This window comes from Mesocricetus auratus, unplaced genomic scaffold, assembly GCF_017639785.1.
Source record: "Mesocricetus auratus isolate SY011 unplaced genomic scaffold, BCM_Maur_2.0 Super-Scaffold_100006, whole genome shotgun sequence".
Classification (NCBI taxonomy): Eukaryota; Metazoa; Chordata; class Mammalia; order Rodentia; family Cricetidae; genus Mesocricetus; species Mesocricetus auratus.
This window is the reverse complement of record NW_024429190.1, coordinates 46,164,516-46,183,870: the sequence shown is the minus strand read 5'-3', so window position 1 is coordinate 46,183,870 and position 19,355 is coordinate 46,164,516. Positions and strand designations below refer to the sequence as shown.

The 19,355-nt window shown below is 45.3% G+C and overlaps 2 long non-coding RNA genes across 2 annotated transcripts; both read right to left on the bottom strand.

Annotated features, from left to right (window-relative positions):
* Positions 1-1,399: 1,399 nt before the first annotated feature.
* On the bottom strand, positions 1,400-8,890 carry LOC121140832. The gene is made up of 2 exons (XR_005877766.1): positions 6,900-8,890; positions 1,400-2,803 (listed from the first exon to the last, which is right to left on the bottom strand). It is a non-coding gene; the product is annotated as an uncharacterized LOC121140832 (long non-coding RNA).
* An 8,158-nt stretch (positions 8,891-17,048) lies between these two features.
* On the bottom strand, positions 17,049-18,955 carry LOC121140687. The gene is made up of 2 exons (XR_005877615.1): positions 18,156-18,955; positions 17,049-17,579 (listed from the first exon to the last, which is right to left on the bottom strand). It is a non-coding gene; the product is annotated as an uncharacterized LOC121140687 (long non-coding RNA).
* Positions 18,956-19,355: the final 400 nt, after the last annotated feature.

Below are 19,355 nucleotides of genomic sequence, written 5' to 3'. Positions count from 1 at the left end.
CTCTAACATCAACATTCAACAGGAAAAAAACAACGATCTCTCCTACCTGGGGTTTTTTCCACTGTACTGTAAACCTGTATAAAAAGCTCCTCCCTCCTACAAGGGAGAGACCTCTTAACACTTACAATGAAGACACACACACATTCTCCTGACAATAAAGACAGCACATACATTCTCTTAGTACAAACAAACGGACGTCTTGTCTCTCTTTTCCTGATACCTTGGACTTCCATGGCACCGCAAGACACTAAATAAATAAATAATAAAGGGGAAGTAACTGAAGACCTCTGTGTCACAGTAGAGGAAAAGAAAGGATTTGAGAAGGAATATGGAAGGCAGGGGCACATTCCACCGCTTCTGATCTAGGGATTTGGACAATGTGCTTAGTTTTGCGGTTCTCCATTTAGATACCTTTGGAAAGATACTGATGCTGTCACCACTGTGACACTGTCCTAGGAAATGGATGAAGTAACATATATGAACCAGCAGAAAGGAAGGACTTATCCCCTTTTCCTGACAAATCTGTCCCATCTCCCTCTCTTCCCTTCCCCACCCTCTTCCTCTATACCCCCCCAAAACACACACACACACACACACACACACACACACGTGCATTGCTGAGATGACCACAATAAACTTTTTTTGCTCAAAGCCCAGGCCCATAAGGCCTCCTCTATGGCAATGCTCCATCAGTCAAGGCCCAGGGGGCACTCTGCTGGATTTTAAACAAAAGGACAATTCTTTCATTTAGTGTATTAGGAAGAAAAAAAAACCCAAAGAATTCCTAATCACAAATCCACTTGCTTTACTTGTTCTCCCCTAAGCAAAGTAAGCACCCATATTCCTTAAGCAAATGCCTTCACAGTAGCGCCATTCTGTGGCTGCAAGGAAGCTAATGGTCTTCCGATGCCACAGTCAGGAGAGTAACATGAGCTCTGCTTCCGGGTTTTCACATTCCTGTGAAAGTACCTTCTTCTTTGTGCTTCTACCCGTGAATCTCAATTCTCCTTTAGGGCTTTCTCGGCCTCTCAGAGAAACAACCGCCTCAACTCCGACCACTCCCTTCCCACACTCCAGTTTATATTTCTCTGTGCGAAGATAAGCAACAAGCCCTCAACCAAAGAGAGCTTCAGCGAAGGTGTTGGAAGCCGACTCCCAGCTGCTCTGCACAGCCCATGACAAGGACAGAGAGCAACACACATGTGACCTCCCCACCTGCACAGCCAGGAGCTGAGGGTCCATCTGTGGATGCTCCTGGCTTTATTGCTAATAACTACTGAGCTAAGCACACACACACACTCATGCACACACATATACACACACACACACATACACACACTCACACACACACTCACATACACACAGACACACACACACACACCGAAACAAAGAAACCTCCTTTGATCAATCATTTATTCTATGAATAATGATAGGGCACCTCTGCGTGTGTCTCTCCTGAAGTGTGTGTTCATGGAGGTGCATGCAGTCAGTGTCTCTTCACCCACGTAAAATCCTTAGAAAGTGTTCACTTTATCACTTCCCTTCCACGCTCAAGGTTAAGTGGGAAGCTGTCTGCCGGGACTTTAGAAACGCAAGGAACAGCACAAGAGCAAAATGACCCCGGGTATCGCTCACAGAGTTGCAAAAGGAGAGAATTGTTGCGTGAGAAGGCACGGTACAGCCCGGTTAGGAGCAGCTCTTCGAGCCACTGACGGACAACAGGGCTCAGGAAGGCTGTGGAGTGGAACATTCTAGACATGGGAAACAGCAAATGCCAGAGACAAGTTGGGAAAGCAGTGCATTGCCCCAGAAAGAAAATAAGCAAAAGAAGAGAAGTTGGAAGTTCCTAGGTGATAGGCTAGAGAAGCCAGCAGCCCAACTTCCCTTCCTGGGAAGGAATTCAGACTTCAAGCTCAGGCGATGGGAAGGAGTGAAAGGGGTTCCAGCAGGGGAATCACTATTGACACATGGTTGAAAGCCTCCCATGGGCTGATCTGTGAGACTGTTGGGAGACAGGGGAAGTGGGAATGACCACAGGGACTTCCAGCAGCAGTCCAAAAGAGAGAAGACAGTAGTAAAAAGAGAACGACCAGGGCTGGACTGGGACTTGCAGTGAAAGTGATGTGAGGGGTAAGATAAGGAGGAATGCAGGGGCCTGGAGGGATGGTTCAGAAGTTAAGAGCATTGGCTGCTCCTTCAGAGACCCAGGTTCAACTCTCAGGATCTACATGGTAGCTAATCCTCCATAACTCCAGCTCCATGTCACTTGGCGCCCTCTTCTGGCCTCCATGGGCAATACACACGGCAGGCCGACATACACGCAAGCAAAACACCTGTACACATAACAGGGTGTTCTGTGTGTTTTAGTTTTTCATTCCTAAACTCTCAAAATTGTTTTTAAGAAAGGAGTGGAGGATGACAGTGGACCTGGGGCTTGAGCAGCTTGTGTGTCTGGCACAGAGAAGGTGAAGTGGCGTGGGGCAAGGGACGCGGTGGGGTGGGGAGTGGAGCTGAGGCCATTTTGATGATGGAGAGAGGGCTATCCAGGCGGAGATGCCAGAACAAGAGGTGTAACTGTGGGTGTCATTGTCATGGGGAGGAGAGTTTAATGCCCAGGGGCTGATCCAGCCTGCAGGGAGGAACGTGAAGTTCAGAGGTACCAGTTGAACCTGGGGAGGAACCCGTGTTTCTGCTCCTGTGTTTCCAGCTGCTGCTCTCGGCAAGTCACGTGTCCCATTAATATGCTGAGCAGTGTCTCCTTTCTTTCCTTCACTTCCTACTCTCCAGCTGTAGATCTCCAGCCCTGCAGAGAATAAGAAGGAGGCCGAATCTGTGCCACCAGCCGGGGTAGCTCGTCTTGGCAAAGCAAAGTGATCCAGACCTTGTAGAGATGGCCTGTTGCTTTCTTTTTTTTTTTTTCTTTTTTTCTTTTTCCTTCTGTGAGCCTTCTTTGCTCAATTTCTGGCTAGGTGACAGACAGACAGGATAGATTTACTCATTCACAGTTTCATTTCAACATTCACTGATCATCTAGTGTTGGGTTCAGAAAACAATACCCCAAGTCCCAAAGCGGGGTGATTCAGAATTAAAGGAACATCCTCTGCCCTTCTGCTCCCCACAGCCTGGTATTTTAACATATGCACACTCTCTCCCAAAGCACACAGGAGGTCTCTTCGCTCCGTGCAAAGCACACAGTGGGTCTTCCTCTGAAGTTCTGTTCTAGAAGCAACGCAGTCACTGTGAAGCCTAATTTAGCAGGAGGCTACTACAGGAAGAAGAGACTGAAGGTGAAGCCCTGGCCATCAGCCCACCCTGAGACCCAGATTCTACGCACGCACGCACCACACAGCCTGAGTTTGCAGACACTCTTCCTCTCCCCCTTGCAGCTGCTGTTCCCACCCTCTAGGACATCTGCTCCCCTCTAGTTGAGTGTCTTCTCCTGTGTGTGGCTTGGGAAGTATCTTTCTTTCTTTCTTTCTTTCTTTCTTTCTTTCTTCTTCTTTTCATTTTTTTTTTGAGACCTGGAAGGAATTTTAATTTTTTTCCTTTTTTTAAATTTAAATTAGAAACAATCTTGTTTTATATATCAATCCCAGTTCCCTCTCCCTCCCAACATCCCATGCCCCCCACCAACCCATATCCCATCCCTCTTCTGCTCCATAGAAAGGGTGAGGCCTTCTATGGGAAATCAATAAAATCTGTCACATCATTTGGAGCAGGACCTAGGATCTCCCCCGTGTGTCTAGACTGACAGAGTATCCCTCTATGTGGAGTGGGTTCCCAGTGTCCATTCGTACACTAGGTATAATTGCTGATCCATTACCAGAAACTCCATAGATTGCCCAGGCTTCCTAACTGACACCCACATGCAGGGGGTCTGGAACAGTCGTATGCTGGTTTCCCAGCTATCAGTCTGAGGTCCATCAGCTCCTCCTTGTTTGGGTCACCTGTTTCTGTGGATTTCACCAGCCTGGTCTTGACCCCTTTGCTCATCACTCCTCCCTCTCTACAACTGGATTCCAGGAATTCGTCTCAGTGCTTAGCTGTGGGTCCCTGCTTCTGCTTCCATCAGCTACTAGATGAAGGCCTTAGGATGACATATAAGGTAGTCATCAATCTCATTATAGGGGAATTACATTTAAGGTAGCCTCTCCCCTATTGCTTAGATTGTTAGTCATCCTTGTAGATCTCTGGACATTTCCCTAGTGCCAAATTTCTCTTTAAACCTATAATGACTCCCTCTATTATGGTATCTCTCTTCTTGCTTTCCTCTATTCTTCCCCTGACTTGATCTTCTTACTTCCTCATGTCTTCCTCTCCTCTCCTCTTCTCCCCTTCTCTTTCTTCTAACTCCCTCTCCCCTCCCTCCATGCTCCCAATTTGCTCAGGAGATCTTGTCCCTTTCCCCTACTCTGGGAGACCTCGTATGTCTCTCTTACGGTCCTCCTTGTTTCCTAGCTTCTCTAGCAGTGTGGATTGTAGGCTGGTAATCCTGTGCTCTATGTCTAAAATCCATATATGAGTGAGTACATACCATGTTTGTCTTTTTGTGACTGGGTTACCTCACTCAGGATGGTTTCTTCTAGTCCCATCCATTTGCCTGAGAATTTAAAGATTCCATTGTTTTTTTTTTCCCCACTGAGTAATACTCCATTGTGTAAATATACCATATTTTCTCTATCCACTCTTCAGTTGAGGGGCATCTAGGTTTCTTCCAGGTTCTGGCTATTACAAATAATGCTGCTATGAACATAGTAGAACAGAACCATTGCTGTATGAATGTGCATCTTTTGGGTATATGCCTAAGAGTGGAACTGCTGGGTCTTGTGGTAGACTGATTCCCATTCCCAATTTCCTGAGGAATCTCCATACTGATTTCAAAGTGGCTGTACAAGTTTGCACTCCCACCAGCAGTAGAGGAGTGTTCCCCTTTCTCCACACAGGCTTGGGAAATTTCTTAAGGTTTGGTAATTTGGCTTCTGACAGGCTCGTGCTTGTGTGCAGCTTCCAAGCCTAAAGAGACAGCCCAGTGAGTAAAGTGTTGAGTATACAAACACAGGAACTAAGTTCAGTCCCTCAGTGCCCATGTAAAACCCAAGCATGGTCGCATGCATCTGCGATTCCAGCATTGAGGAGGCAGAGACGGGGCCTCTTGGGGGTTTCCGGCCAGCCCATCTTAGTTCAGTGAGAGATACTATTATCTCAAAAGGTAAGGTGGTAGAGCTAGAGAGATTGCTCAGGGTTACAGGACCGGGCTTCAATTCCCAGCACCCACACGGTAGCTAACAGCTGTCTATAACTCCAGTTCCAGGGAATCTGGCACCCTCTCACTGACATACATGTAGGCAAAATACCAATGCACATAAAATAAAAATAAATAAATAAATCTTTTTTTTAAAGAAGGTGGAAGGGACCAGTGAGGTATTACAAGTGTTTGCCAGGAAAGCCTGACAACTTGAGCTGAGTCCCTGGGACTCACACAAAGGTGGAAGAAAAACCCTACTCAGCAGAATTGTCCTGCTGCCTCCACGCATGCACTGCCACACCTGTGCCTGCACACACACATCATATGCACACATTCAGTAGTAAATAGACATTTTAATTTAAAAAATAAGGTAGAGAGCATTGGAGAATATGCATGACATTGACCCCACAAGCATACATACTTGAATACACACACACACCACACACACACACACACACACACACACACACACACACACAGATTAAAATATAGCAGGTTCAGACCAGGATGTTAAGAAAGGGGGAACCCTTGCTCCCTGGTGGGAATATAAATGAGCAATAAAGATTAAGGAAAACACAATATGGAAGTTCCTCAAGAATTACAATTACAAATATGATTCAGCAACCTTAAGGAAGTGAAGTCAATGTGTTGAAGAGATAGATCCACACTTGTGTTCACTGCCAGCAAGCATTGGAATCATCTACTCAGATGAGTAGATGGAGGGACTGTGTACATATGCACAACGGGATACAAGTCATCCATGAAAAGAGCAACATCCTGTCTCTAACAATAGCATGGATGGAGCTGGAGAGCATTGTGTTAAGTGAAATAAGCCAGGCCCAGAAAAAAAAAAAAGGACTACATGGTGTCACTCATATGTGGAACGCAAAAATATGTAGGGCTGGGGTAAGTTAACCAGTGGGAACAGAGTTGCAGTAAATAGGGCAAGAAGTCCTCGTAGGCTAGTGCATGGGCCGTGGCTGGAGTGGTAATACGAGGAGGATTCCTAGTACTTTCACCGCCAGCAAAAGACCAGTGCTCGAGGAGATACGTAGGCAGCACTGACTCGGCTTGGACATCACATAATGTACACATGTATCAGAACATCACTTAATGCCTGTGATTATGCAGAGCTTTTGTTTTTCTGCACAGGTTAACAAGTGAATGCTGTTTAATTTTTTTAAGGAGGAAAGCAGAGGGGCTGGAAAGATGGTTCAGTCAATAAAGTGTTCTCCATCCAGCATGAGGACAGGAATTTGACCCCCAGGTCCCACACTAAAAGCTGGGATGAGAGCATATGACTGTAATCTCAGCACGGGGGAGGTGGAAACACAGGTCCTAAGGCTCACTGGTGAGCCTCGGGTGCAGCGGGAGAGACCCTGCCTCAAAACATAGAGTGGAGAGACAGTTAGGGAAGACAGTGTATGCCAACCTCTGGCCTCCATGAACATGTGCATGTATACACACACACACACATAAACACACACACACACACACACACGAAGATGGTACAAGATAGACAAGCTTAATAACTGTCTAAATATAACTGTCAAGGCTTACAGATGTTTTTCTCTTCAATGGAATTTTCCAGTTGAAAAAAAATGGAAGTTATCATCATGGCAAACTACAGGATTCATTAACAAATGCTACTCACACGGTATGGCAGCTCTAGCATCAAACTTTAAGCTGGCTTCCCATCTTCACTCCTTCTTGGCTCAACACAGAAAGCAAACACGAAAGCTGAATAGCAAGAGTGGCTTCAAGTCCTTACTCTCAACCTCTAGGGCAGAGTGTTAGAGCCTGTGCTTTCTCTCTTCTCATTGGCTCCTTTCCATGGGCTAGTAACACTGGATGAGCAGGCTGGCTTAGGACACATGACTCAGAATGCAGGGCCACTCTGGGAAGCAGAAGCCAGCTTCACCCTGGGCCCTCTCGTGTGCACTCAGCCTGTCTGGTCAGAGCTGCGCGTAAGCGGCCACACGGATGATCGCCTCCCACAGTCAGTAAACACACAACTGGGCCTTCCTCGGGCAGGCCTGATGGGAACCTTTCCAGTGAGGGCTGAGAATGGCAAAGGCAGCCCTGGAAGGGCGGGGAGAGTTCCCGGCCACACCCTCTGGCATCACCGGCTGTAAAGGCATTCTGCAGTGCTCTCTGGTTCTGTGATGGCGAGAGGCTGTAGTTGAGGAAGGATGATTAATTAGTGCCCGCAGACTCCCAGCATAATTGAACCCTCCTGATTGCAAGGCCTCACAGAGAAGCCCCCGAGATATTTAAACCCTCAAGCACATCCGCACTCTCCTTTCGTGATAAGGACTGGAAAGAGGAATCAGTAATTGCTTTCTGAGAAACAGAGGCAGGGCCGTGACCGTTGTTTCAGAAGATACAGCTTCCAAGGCTTCTCTAAGAAACACTCCAGAGCCATCACTGAACTATAAAAAGTAAAACAATTAAACAAATTGTTAAATTAATTTTTTGGGTCAGCACACAAAGTAATGATTTTTATCATGGTATCTTCATATGTGTCATTATACTTTGCTGAACATTTGATGTCTGTGAAATGTTCAAATTGACATTGCACACCCCCTGTGACGTGGCACCAGAAAACACATAGTGGCATTCCTGGGAAAATGTGTAACTGAAAGTAAATTGTAAGGAAATAATCAGATAAACTTAAATTGGGGAATATTTTACCAAATAAGGCATCTATGCCTTTAAAAACATCAGTCATGAAATATAAAGAAAGATCTAGAATTGGGTGCCGACCAAAAAGGAGTGAAGGAACATGACACCCAAATGCAATATGGGATCCCCAGAATGGATAAACAGAAACAGTGACTAGAAGAACAGATTTGGGTCATTGGCCAAGTTTGAATATGGATTACATACATAATAATACCCTTACATCGGTATAAAATTGTCTAGATTTGAAGGCTCACATATTTAATGTTCTTGGGAAATATTTCTGATAGTATTATGAGCTCCACAATTTACTGACAAATAATTTAACAAAAACATAAGTAAAATAAGGCCTTGAGAGGTTCCAATGGGTAAGGCATTTGCCACCAAGACTAGCAACCTGAATTCAATCCCTGGGATTCACACAGAAGAAGGAGAAAACTGACTCTGGCAAGTTTTCCTCTGAAAAGGGGGTGGCACACACACACACACACACACACACACACAAATGTGATCTGAAAAAAATACTGAATAGGTACTCTGCAGGCTGGAGCAGCGATGGCTCTGAGGTTTAGAGCACTGGCTGTTCTTTCAGAGGACCCAGGTTCCATTCCCATCACCCACATGGCAGCTTACAAGCTTCTATAATTTGAGTCCCAGTGGGATTTAACACCCTCTTCTGGCCTCCCTGGACACCAAGCACAGGCAAATAATACACAGACGTACTTGCAGGCAGAATACCCATATACATATTTTTAAAGGTATTCTCCAAAAAGATACAATACTTCCTCTTTGTTCTGGAAACTCTGAGAGAGAGAGAATCAAGTCTTGAAAATGCCATAAGAGATACAAAATATTTTTGCAACAAGTCACATCTCTCTGTGTTAGTTACGGTTCTCTAAGGAACAGAACTGATAGAATGGTGTGTGGGGGAGTATGTGTGTGTGTGAGAGAGAGAGAGAGAGAGAGAGAGAAAGGGAGGGAGGGAGGGAGGGAGGGAGGGAGGGAGGGAGAGAGAGAGAGAGAGAGGGAGGGAGGGAGGGAGGGAGGGAGGGAGGGAGGGAGGGAGAGAGAGAGAGAGAGAGAGAGAGAGAGAGAGAGAGAGAGAGAGAGAGAGAGAGAGTTAAAAAAAGAGATTAATCCGAGTGGTTTTCAGGCTATGGTCCAAGCAGCCTGGTACTTGCTGTCTCCTGAAGAAAGGCGGAGGTCCAGTAGTTGTTCCATCCATAAGACTGGAATCTGAGAGAGGTCCTAGAGAGCTGCCAGTCTTCAGTCCACATTGGAATCCTGAAGAAGGTCTAAAACCAGCGAAGAAACAGCTCAGGAACAGGACAGATGAACTTTCCAGTGAATATGAAGCCAACAGGCAAAGTGCCAAAGCTCCCTCCATCTGTGTCCTTTCTCACATGGGCTATCACTGGAAGATGTGGCCCAGACTCGGGGAGGCTCTTCTGACCTCAAATGATCTGGATTTACAATGGGTCTTCCAGTTCAAATGATCCACCCCCCAAAAAATCCCTCACTGGTGTGCCCAGCTGCTTGGGTTTTAGTTAATTCCAGATGTGATTAAGTTGCCAACCAGGCTAGCCTTCGCTGTAAGGATTTCCAGTAGGTCACATGACGTGGGGATCTTTCTGAGCACTGCTTTCTAACTCACATGTCAAACCCTAGACCTTACAACACACATGGGGCTCCAGGAAATGACAGTAGTTAATGTGAGGGTGCTCTGACTGGCTCTGTTGGGAGCCGTGGCAGACCTCACTTTCCCTCCTGCTATGGGCTTGCAATTTCTCCACCCCTATTTCTGTCTCTCTCTGTGCTGAAAACATAGCCTGGCCTGTGCCTTTATAATAACATAAGAAAATTCAAGACAGTTGTTCACCTATGTCACAGATTGTGCTTTAAATATTCACACTGAACTGGTCATGGCCCTCAGCTGGTAGAGTGCTTGCCTGGCTTGCACAAAGCCCTGGGTTCAATCCACAGCATCTCCTGAATCAGGTATGGTGGGCTCCGCCTGTAATCCCAGCGGGTTCAATCCACAGCATCTCCTGAATCAGGTATGGTGAGCTCCGCCTGTAATCCCAGCACTCAGCAATGAGATGAGGACAGGGCCTGTGACAAGTCTTCTGTTAAATCTTTACTTTTGACCTGTATCACTGGATCATACTTATCTAGGGAGTGGGCAGACATTACCATTTATTCTCTTTCTGAGTTTCTCATGGACAACCTGGGTTGTCTTTTTAAACCAGAAACACATATTTGCATCCCACCCCAAAATTAAAAATGTCTATTTTATACAGGCCCACACCAAACACTTCAGGATATAACTCACACATTAAAAAGTACAATATGGAATGCAAGATCTTGAAATTCATACTGCATAAGTAATGGCAGTAAAAAGCCAATGGTATTTTAAAGATATTTTAAAGATTTAGTATTTATCATTGTAACAGAGTTTTTATGTTTGATGTTATGTGAAGCTATGAGCTCACTTCTGAATCGATGCTACTTTATTGCTCGCTGTTATATTTATGGAATGTTACTGTGAGCAAAGCTGAACAGACCAAGTCTATTCCCAACATGACCTATAAATAATGTAAGTAAATAAACTAAGCAAATTTTCATGAAGTAATGCATTATTTACTATTTCTTGTTGCTGAAATATGAGTTTAAATTTTGGTTATGTATTAATGTAAGATCTTAGCTTTTTCTAGGCCACCACAAGGCCTTCTTAACTCTGGAGCTAAAAGTCATATTCTCTCCAAAAGCAGGAGCCAGAAGCCAGAATATGAAAGCGGCGTTTTCATCAAAGCCCCATGATCTGTGATTATCCCAAAGATGTCTACTTTAGTCCCATAGCGTAACTAACTCAAGTGAGTGCCCTCCCTACATGTATAGTTTGGACAGCTGGGTCTGCAAGACCAACTCACCAGTTGTCATGGTTAAAAGTGTACAAGGAGTGGCCTTGTGGTTGATCTTCATTGTCAGCACAACTGGCTTTGGAGTCCCCAGGGAAGTATCTCTGGGTGTGTCCTTGAAAGTGTTTCTAGAGTGGTCCCACCCTGAAGGTAGATGATGTCATTCTGACTTGTCTGTCAGACTGAGTGAAAAGGGATCAAGGAGGAAGCTGGCTAAACACCAGCATCAGTGTCCCTTTCCTTCCCAACCGTGGACACAACGTGACCAGTTGCTTATATTCCTCCTGACACGAACTGGAGCTGTTCCTGCTGCCAAGCCCTCTCTCATGAACAGCCCTCTGAACCCAGGAGCCAGAAAAAAACCTTCCTAAAGTTGCTTCTTGTCAGATATGTAGCCATAGCACTGAGAAAAGTAATTAGTATGCCAGGGTTCGGTGTACCTCACTAATCAAAACAATTTTAATCTCCCTATATTATGATCCAAATGGGAGTCACTTAAATTTTCTTCAAGCAATAAAGTCTGATGACTTCTTCCAAAATATTAACTCTCCCCATGACACCATGCCCTGTTCACATTCAAATATCAAGCAAACAAGACAGGTGAGGGACTGTCTAGAGAGATGGCTGTGATGGCAAAGTCAAAGGTTAAACAACCAAAACACAAACACACAAATAAGACAATTTCACGCTAACACAGAAAGTAAGAGTAATGCTAGCAAATGATGGTGTCTCTTTAGACAGGAAGGCCAGGAAGAAGTAATGTTCAAGGTGGAGCATCCTAAATATGAACCTTATGTTAGAGAGCTAACTCTTTTTTTAGCCCTCTCTCTTTTAGTTGGTTTGATACCAGCTGAAGTTCACTGACAGACAAGATTGTGGTTCAAATGCATCCCCCAAAGCTGGCATGTTGGAAACTTAGCTCGAAATGTTTTGAGAGATTGGGCTTGTAAAGGGTGGTTAGGTGGTGAGAGCAAGCGCTGGTCTCATAAATGGCCTGATGCCATCATTGTGAGGGTGTCATTGTGCCATTGATGTCATTGTGAGGGTGGGCTAGCTAATCTCCAGAGCAGGCTTGTCACAAAAGCAGCCTCTTCTTGCTTTCACTCCCTCCTCCTTTTACCCCCTGCTGCAGGATGATGCAGGGCAAACTCGGGCTCCAGAGTCATGCTCCTGGGCTCCAGAACTGTAGTGAGTCTCTGTTCTTCGTAAGCTACCCAGTCTCAAATAGTCTCACATAAAAACACAAAACAGATTAAGGCGCATAGGGAAAGTGAGCACAAGCCTAGAAAGGAAACATCCCAGGGCATCTTCTCAGAGAACGGTAAGGACGCTGATAGGCAAGTATCAAAGGGTGGATGCCATTCCTCACAGAGCCAGGATACAAAACCACACCTACCACAAAATTCAAAGGCAGAAGATGGATGATTGCCATCAAAGTAGTGCAGAACCAAGGTAGCTGAAAAAAAAAGGTGTTTATGATGTTTATGACTGTGTGTGTGTGTGTGTATGTGTGTGTGTGTGTGTGTGTGTGTCTGTCCTGCTGCATGTATTTGTATATGCACTGAGAACCCAGAGGTATCTTCCTCGGTCTCTCTCTACATTGCTTTTTGAGACAGGGTCTCTCACTGGCCTCGATGACTGATACAATTAGATTGGCAGGCCAATTGAACCTCATTCTACCTGTTCCGCCTCCCCAGTGATGGGATTACAAACACACCATGATAACGGGCTGTGTGTGTGTGTGTGTGTGTGTGTGTGTGTGTGTGTGTGTGTGTGAGTTCCTAGAGATTGAAATTCAAGTCCAACAGTAAACACGCTACCAGTTGAATCATGGGCATCTTTTGTGGATTCAGAGGAACTTAGAGAGATACCACTTAGCCAAAGATGTTCTGGCTGAGAGGACAAGCAGGCACATGGCACCTCGTGTGCCTTCCTGCTAATGAGGACCCTGCTGGGCTCCTGCTCCCAGACAGCATGAAGCTGTGACCTCATCCAACCTCAGAAGGCCAGACGTCTTGCTTGTCTGGGAAGGTCTTCCACATCTCCGAGCCAGGCCTAGAAGTTCTAGCTTTTCCATTCATGAGTCTCACCCCTGAATTCTCTGAACTCAAGGGACCAGAAAAGATCACAGAGGTTTCTGAATTCAATGCTCAGACTCTATAGAGAATGAAGGAACAAACTATTCAGGACAGAGATTTAATGCTTAGTTAGATGACCAGGCCCTAAGCGCATTTGTGAAGACAGGGAGGGTTGACTTCTGTTGCAGTTGCAGCACCTTTCGCTGTGTGAGGCTAATGGGCCTTATTTTCCTAATGCCTAGCATGTATTCCATGCTGTGTGCACCTGCTCTCTCTATGAGACTGCTGCTCAGTGAAATATCAGGGATAAAAGACCATAATGGGCGAACTCACTCTTAGTCAAGAATTCACAACAGTTTAATAGTAATCAATCAAAACCCTTATTAGAGATCACCTCAGAGGGTGTAAATGGGATGGGAGAGGAAAAATGGAATCCAGGTAAAGAGCTAACCCAAGATCTTTATTGTTTTATAGAACTTGTTTATTTGTTTGTTTGTTTGTTTGTTTGTTTGTTTGAGACAGGGTCTTGCCATGTAGCTCTGGCTGACCTGGTACTCACCATATAGCCCAGGCTGTCCTCAAAATCAATTCAGTCCTCTTTCTCTGCCTCCAGGGTGCTGACATCACAAGCCCAAGCCACCATAACCAGCCTTCTTTAACTTCCGTTTACACGTAGGACAGGGTGATGAAATTTTCAAAACCTGACGGTACTCAGGTGCCCAGCACCTGGGAGAAATTGAGGACCATCAGCCACATCCTCATGTTCCTTCCTGCCATCTTTTTCTCCAGGGACAACCTAACACCACCGATAGGCTTTACCTATAGTGTGCCTTATGTAAATGGATTCATAGAGTGGACTCTTAGACTGGGCTTCTATTACCTAACATTGTGTTGTGTGGTTTGTTATCTGATGGCATTGAGTTAGTTATTCATTCTTGTTGCTTTATAGGATAAGGAGTCATCTTGTAAATGTCAATATTTGACCCTCAGGACTGATTTCCAAGCATACTTAAGCAGGGAAAATCTAAACTCATCCCTAGAGTAAAATTAACTCCCTTGACTGAAATCATTTTTACTTTGTTCATTGAGCACCGAGCTCATAATGCATTCTCTCAGACTCTTATTTAATTTAAAATTTACATCTGAGCTACTCAACATCAGAATGCAGACAGATAAGTTCAAGTCACAACCCTTTTCCTCTGCCAAAGGAATAAAGCCAATCTGTTCTCTGGCTCCAATTTTATTTCTTCTATTACAAGTGACTATGCTTGAAGACACATCAACAACACAGTGACCATTCTCCAGGGGCCTCAGCTAGCTCAGCCATTCCATTGTTGGCATTTTGTGATCATTATCTAGACAATTCTAAGCCATGCGAACATATACAAACAAAGACATGGGCTACAGCTCCTCTCATATTCCTGCATGTGCTCGCCCATTCTCCCAGCTTGCCCCTCCTGCAGCACCTGCCCTACATCGAACACCTAGAAAGAAGAGAGACCTTACACCAAATGGTTCCTGCTCTCCCTGGAGTGAAAGCCATCCTGAATTTTGTTTGAATGGCAATAGCATGTAAGATGAGACAGGAGGAACTTGAGATCAGTTTGACATCAGGCATCATGCCAGATCTGCCAAAGTGGTCATGGGCAGCTGAGGCAGATTCCTGTTTACCCGGTGGCTTGGAAACCAGAGAGGTTTAAACAGTGGAATGTTCTCAGGACCTTATGATACTTGTAGCTTATTGCCATAGCCTATAAAAGTCTCAACGATTTTCCAAACTAGTGAGGGGAATCCCTTCCCTTTGGAACAAGCGGGATCCCACGCCTGCATGGAGAGTCTGGGTGAGAAGAACATCAAGTTCTAAGTAAAAAGATGTGAAAACTAGAGCCTGCCATTAGGAGCTACAAGGCCAGCGTCTATCAGGAACATCTTGGGGAGTAGGCTACTTGACAACCACAGGCCTTTGTAATCTAAGTTTTGGAAACTCTTCTCATTGTCTGATGTATTTTTTAATTGATTCTTTGAGAATTTCACGTCATACACCCCAATCCCACTCATTTCCCAGTCCCTCCATGTCTGTACTCCACCCTTCTTGCCTCCCTCCCCAAAAGAAAATAAAAATAAATGATTAACAAAACAAACAACAACAAAACCACTTTGTTGCTCTGTGTTTCCTGTCTCTCTGTCATGTGTTCATTTGTCATAGCCTTGGGAGCTGTGGTGTGTCACACAGTGTACCCTTTGGCTCAAACAGCTTTGTAAGGAGTTCATAATTGGTCTAGGTAATAAAAAGCAGGAGTCAGATGTAGAAGGAAATGCTGAGAGATCAGAGAGAAGGAGCAAGCCACAGCACACCTTACCTCCTAAGCAGTTGGAGAGGTGGCTCAGAGGTTAAGGACACTGGCTGCTCTTCCAGAGGTCCTGAGTTCGATTCCCAGCAACCACATGGTGGCTCATAACCATCTGTAGTGAGATCTGCTCTTCTGGTGTGTTCACTGCAGTAAGCTGTTGGTCTGGTTCAAGGCCTCTGGCTTCTGGTACACCATCAATACTCAACCCTCACTGAAACTCCTCTAGGAGATCCTGTTGTTGCCCTTAGTTGTGGAGATCCTGTGGCTATGGTTCTGTAGGACCAGTACCTTCACACACTCCAGCAGCCCACAGATGGGGTAGATGTTAGGATGGGCCAACTCAAAGCCCTGGATCTGGGTAGTAGCTACGCTGATCAGTCCCAGCCTCCACTGGGACCGTCCCCACCCTCAGACAAGCATCAGGACCAGCTCTCCCATGCCCATGCCACTGGGGCCAGTTTTCCCCAGAATCAGATACAGCTGTCCCACTGAGGTGGCTGGTAAGGGGCAGGACCAGTTCTAAGGTGCCCAGGCCCCATGGACATTAAAACAGATTCCGGCTGTGGTAGGACCATAGACTGAGACACAGAAGTCAGTCACAGTTCAGCCCGTACATCACCATTGCCCCAGGCAGCAGCACAGGCCACCCTGGTGGTAGCATGACCCTTGGGCACCAACATGGCCTCATGTGTTGGCCAAGACCCAAGCATGTGCACAGCCTTCAGTGGTAACAGGAACCATAGACATCAACTCAGACCCAGGCTGCCATAGGACCATGGACCCAGACATTGACCTCCACTGCAGGTCGGGCCGGTGGCCGCCATGGCCCTGGGTGGCAGTATAACCCACCCATATCAGCCTGTTCCCCACGGCCATGTCATCTTCAGATATGCTTCTCTTCACAGTACAGAACCCACCAAGCTTCTCCTCCTCTCCCATTTCCCCACCACATACCTGTTCATCACAGTGTCGCCCATCATCCCAGGCCTCAGGGCGCTGGGCAGGCCTGGGTCCTGATGTATTCTTTTTTAACCCTGATCATTTGAGTCTTAAAGGAAATTTGGGGATTAAGAATATGTCCTTTTAGAATTCTTGAAAAGTCTCACTTCCTGGAGTACATCTGAAAACTATTATTTAACTAGAAGAGATTTTCTCTTCTAATTTTCAAACGAGAAATTTTAAATTATTGGACACATAAGTAAAAAAATCAAGCAGGGACAAGAAAAGACACCAATCAGATGGGACATGCCTCATGGTGTCCGCTATCTTACTTGGCGGTTTTAATGGTTTTAGTGAGTTTTAATTTTCAAAGAAGTACAGGATCGCTGCAATGAATGACACACTCCATCAACACCCAAAGCCACTGTCTCCCTCTTCACTCCCTCCATTCTCAACCTCTTCCCAGAGAAACATGACATCAGCAGCTCTACCCACGTTTTCAGACCTCCTCCTGCACATATAAAATATTGATAGAAAACCTGAATTGCCTTCTTCACATAATTCAGTAGCTTCCTCTTCCCTTTAATTATCACACACACACAGAGAGAGAGAGAGAGAGAGAGAGAGAGAGAGAGAGAGAGAGAGAGAGAGAGAGAGAGAGAGAGAGAGAGCAGACAGATGCAGGTGGAGCTCACTCTTTTAGATGGTGGCGTACAATTCCAATGTATGGATCTTTCTATTCAATAACGCCGCTGATGAGCAGTGAGGCCGCTTCCAGCCTTTTTGTTCATCTGTCGATAAAAGCAGTGCTGTAATAAATATCACAGTGCACATGTTCTTATAGATGGATGCTTTATTTCCATCGGGTCGCGTTGTGCTCGCTGTGCATGGTGAGAACTGAAGTGCATTGTTCATTTTAATAGATATCGGCATATTTATTACTCTCTCAAATCCGTTTGGCTCCATGATGAAGTAAAGGGCGTGCATTCTGTTTTCTTCCACATGTACAGCCAACTTTGCGAGTGCCGCTTATTTTAGTAGGCTGTGGTGCCACTTTTGATACACAGCAGGTCTCATGGACACCGGGACTTTATGTCTGAAGCTACTGTCCTGTCCCTCTGATCTATTTATCTTACTTAACATCAATAACAAACCATTTCGTTAGAGTTCTGAAGGTACTTTTAATATCTTGTATCCTTTTATATGCTTTTCTTGACTATTTAAAGATACCTGCTCTTCCATTTGAACTTCAAGTTTTACCTTAACAAAAATAAAATCCCATTAAGATGATGAATGGAGTCTCCTTCTGATCCCCAGTGTTTCCATACAGACACGGCCAAGTCCAAGAACATCTCCCATTTCAGTCCTAAATAATGGCACAGATAAGGTATAAAAAAACCTAATCACACCAATATTAAACTCTTATATATGGAGGAATATATGTTTTTCTAAGAAGCTCAACAAAAGGGCCCAAAGAAGACATAGTCCAGCAATGTTAACACTGTGAGCTCATGTACCAAGGTTAGCAAAGTTAGCAAGAGTCTGGGTGGGCCCAAGCCTTGACTGGCTGCCATTATCCAACCCACATTTGGGGGAGCATGTCCATGCTGACATGGCCAAGAGCTGCAGGATTTGGTGACCAAAGGTCAAACCCAAACCAAGGTCCCTGACCCAAATTCTTGCTTTGGCCCATCCCCACCTCGGCTCCAGCTCCTACTTCTGCCTGCCTCCCAAGTGCTGGGACTAAAGGTGTGCGCCACCATACCCATGTTTACAAGTGAAATCAACATATAATTATCAGACTGTCCTAGTTTGGGGAAACAAATGAAGGGAATTCTCTATTTTTTTCTCCCTCTGTGGCCTAAAAGATGTAAATAAGTAAAATTTTCATTTTACTTGATGACATTTAGAAAACATTAGATACAGTAGTACCCTTACATACCTTTTAAACACAGCAAGGAGCTGGTGCTGAGACAAGTCAGTAATTAAAGCCAACGAGTCACTCAGGACAGAGCCAGGAGCACAACACACATTCTGATGCCAGGCCTTCTTGGGTCACAGTTTTCTGCTTCATCTCTCCTGGAGTGACCTGAAATTCTGACTTCAGCAAAGGTGAGCAGAAACCCCATGGTAGGACTGCCCCTTGAGGAATGTCTGGTAGACCAGCCACAAACCTTGCAAGCCAGAATTAGCAACCACTAGAAAGTGACATTGGAACGGTCTCCTTAGCGACTGGTCCTTGCCACGGTGCAAAGGCAAACAGACCACAGGCAATGATTCAACGGCACCGTCACAAGGGGGCAAATTTTAAAGTAGAGTTAACGGTGGACACATTATTTAACAGCTCAGAGGTTAAGCCATTTGCCCGAAAGTATACTCTGACTCACAATTGACAGACCACTCATGGCCTCTTCATAGCATTTATCTTTCTTATTCCAGTCGTTGTATTTATTTGCACTACTCAGTGTTTGCCTGTTTGTCCTCCGTCCCTACCAGAATGGAGGCAACAGGGCCCATATTGCCCTGTTTTACTTACAAGATAGACACAATGAATTTGTGCTTAGAGCAAAATATTTGTTCTAAGCACAGAAACCTGTGGCTCGTGCCAGTAAACCTAGAATTTGGGAGACAAAGACAGGAAAATGAAGAGTCCAAAGCTAGCCTAGGCTAAATGAAGCCCTGTTTCAAACCATCCTCATCCCCATCACACACACACACACACACACACACACACACGACACAATAAAGCTAGGCTTGGGAGTGTACCCCCTTATTCCCACTTGGGAGAAAGAGGCAGGAAGATCTCTGTGAGTTCAAGGTCTGCCTGGCCTACTTAGTGAGTTCCAGACAAGCCAGGACTACATAGAGGCATAGAGAAGCACCCACACACTCACACACACACACACACACACACACACATACACATAGACCTAAACTGATCCCTGTTTGCATGTCCATTGAGAGGGAATCATCTTTCTCTATGGTATGTTGTCCCCATTGCACACAAAGTTTGCTGTGGCCTCTCTAAATATCAAATGTGCAGCTCACCCAAGTCAGAACTCTCCCTATCAATCTCATGCAATCACCCTATTTGACAGTGACATTCTTTTTAAAGGCAAATCAGTGTGAACTCCCAATATCC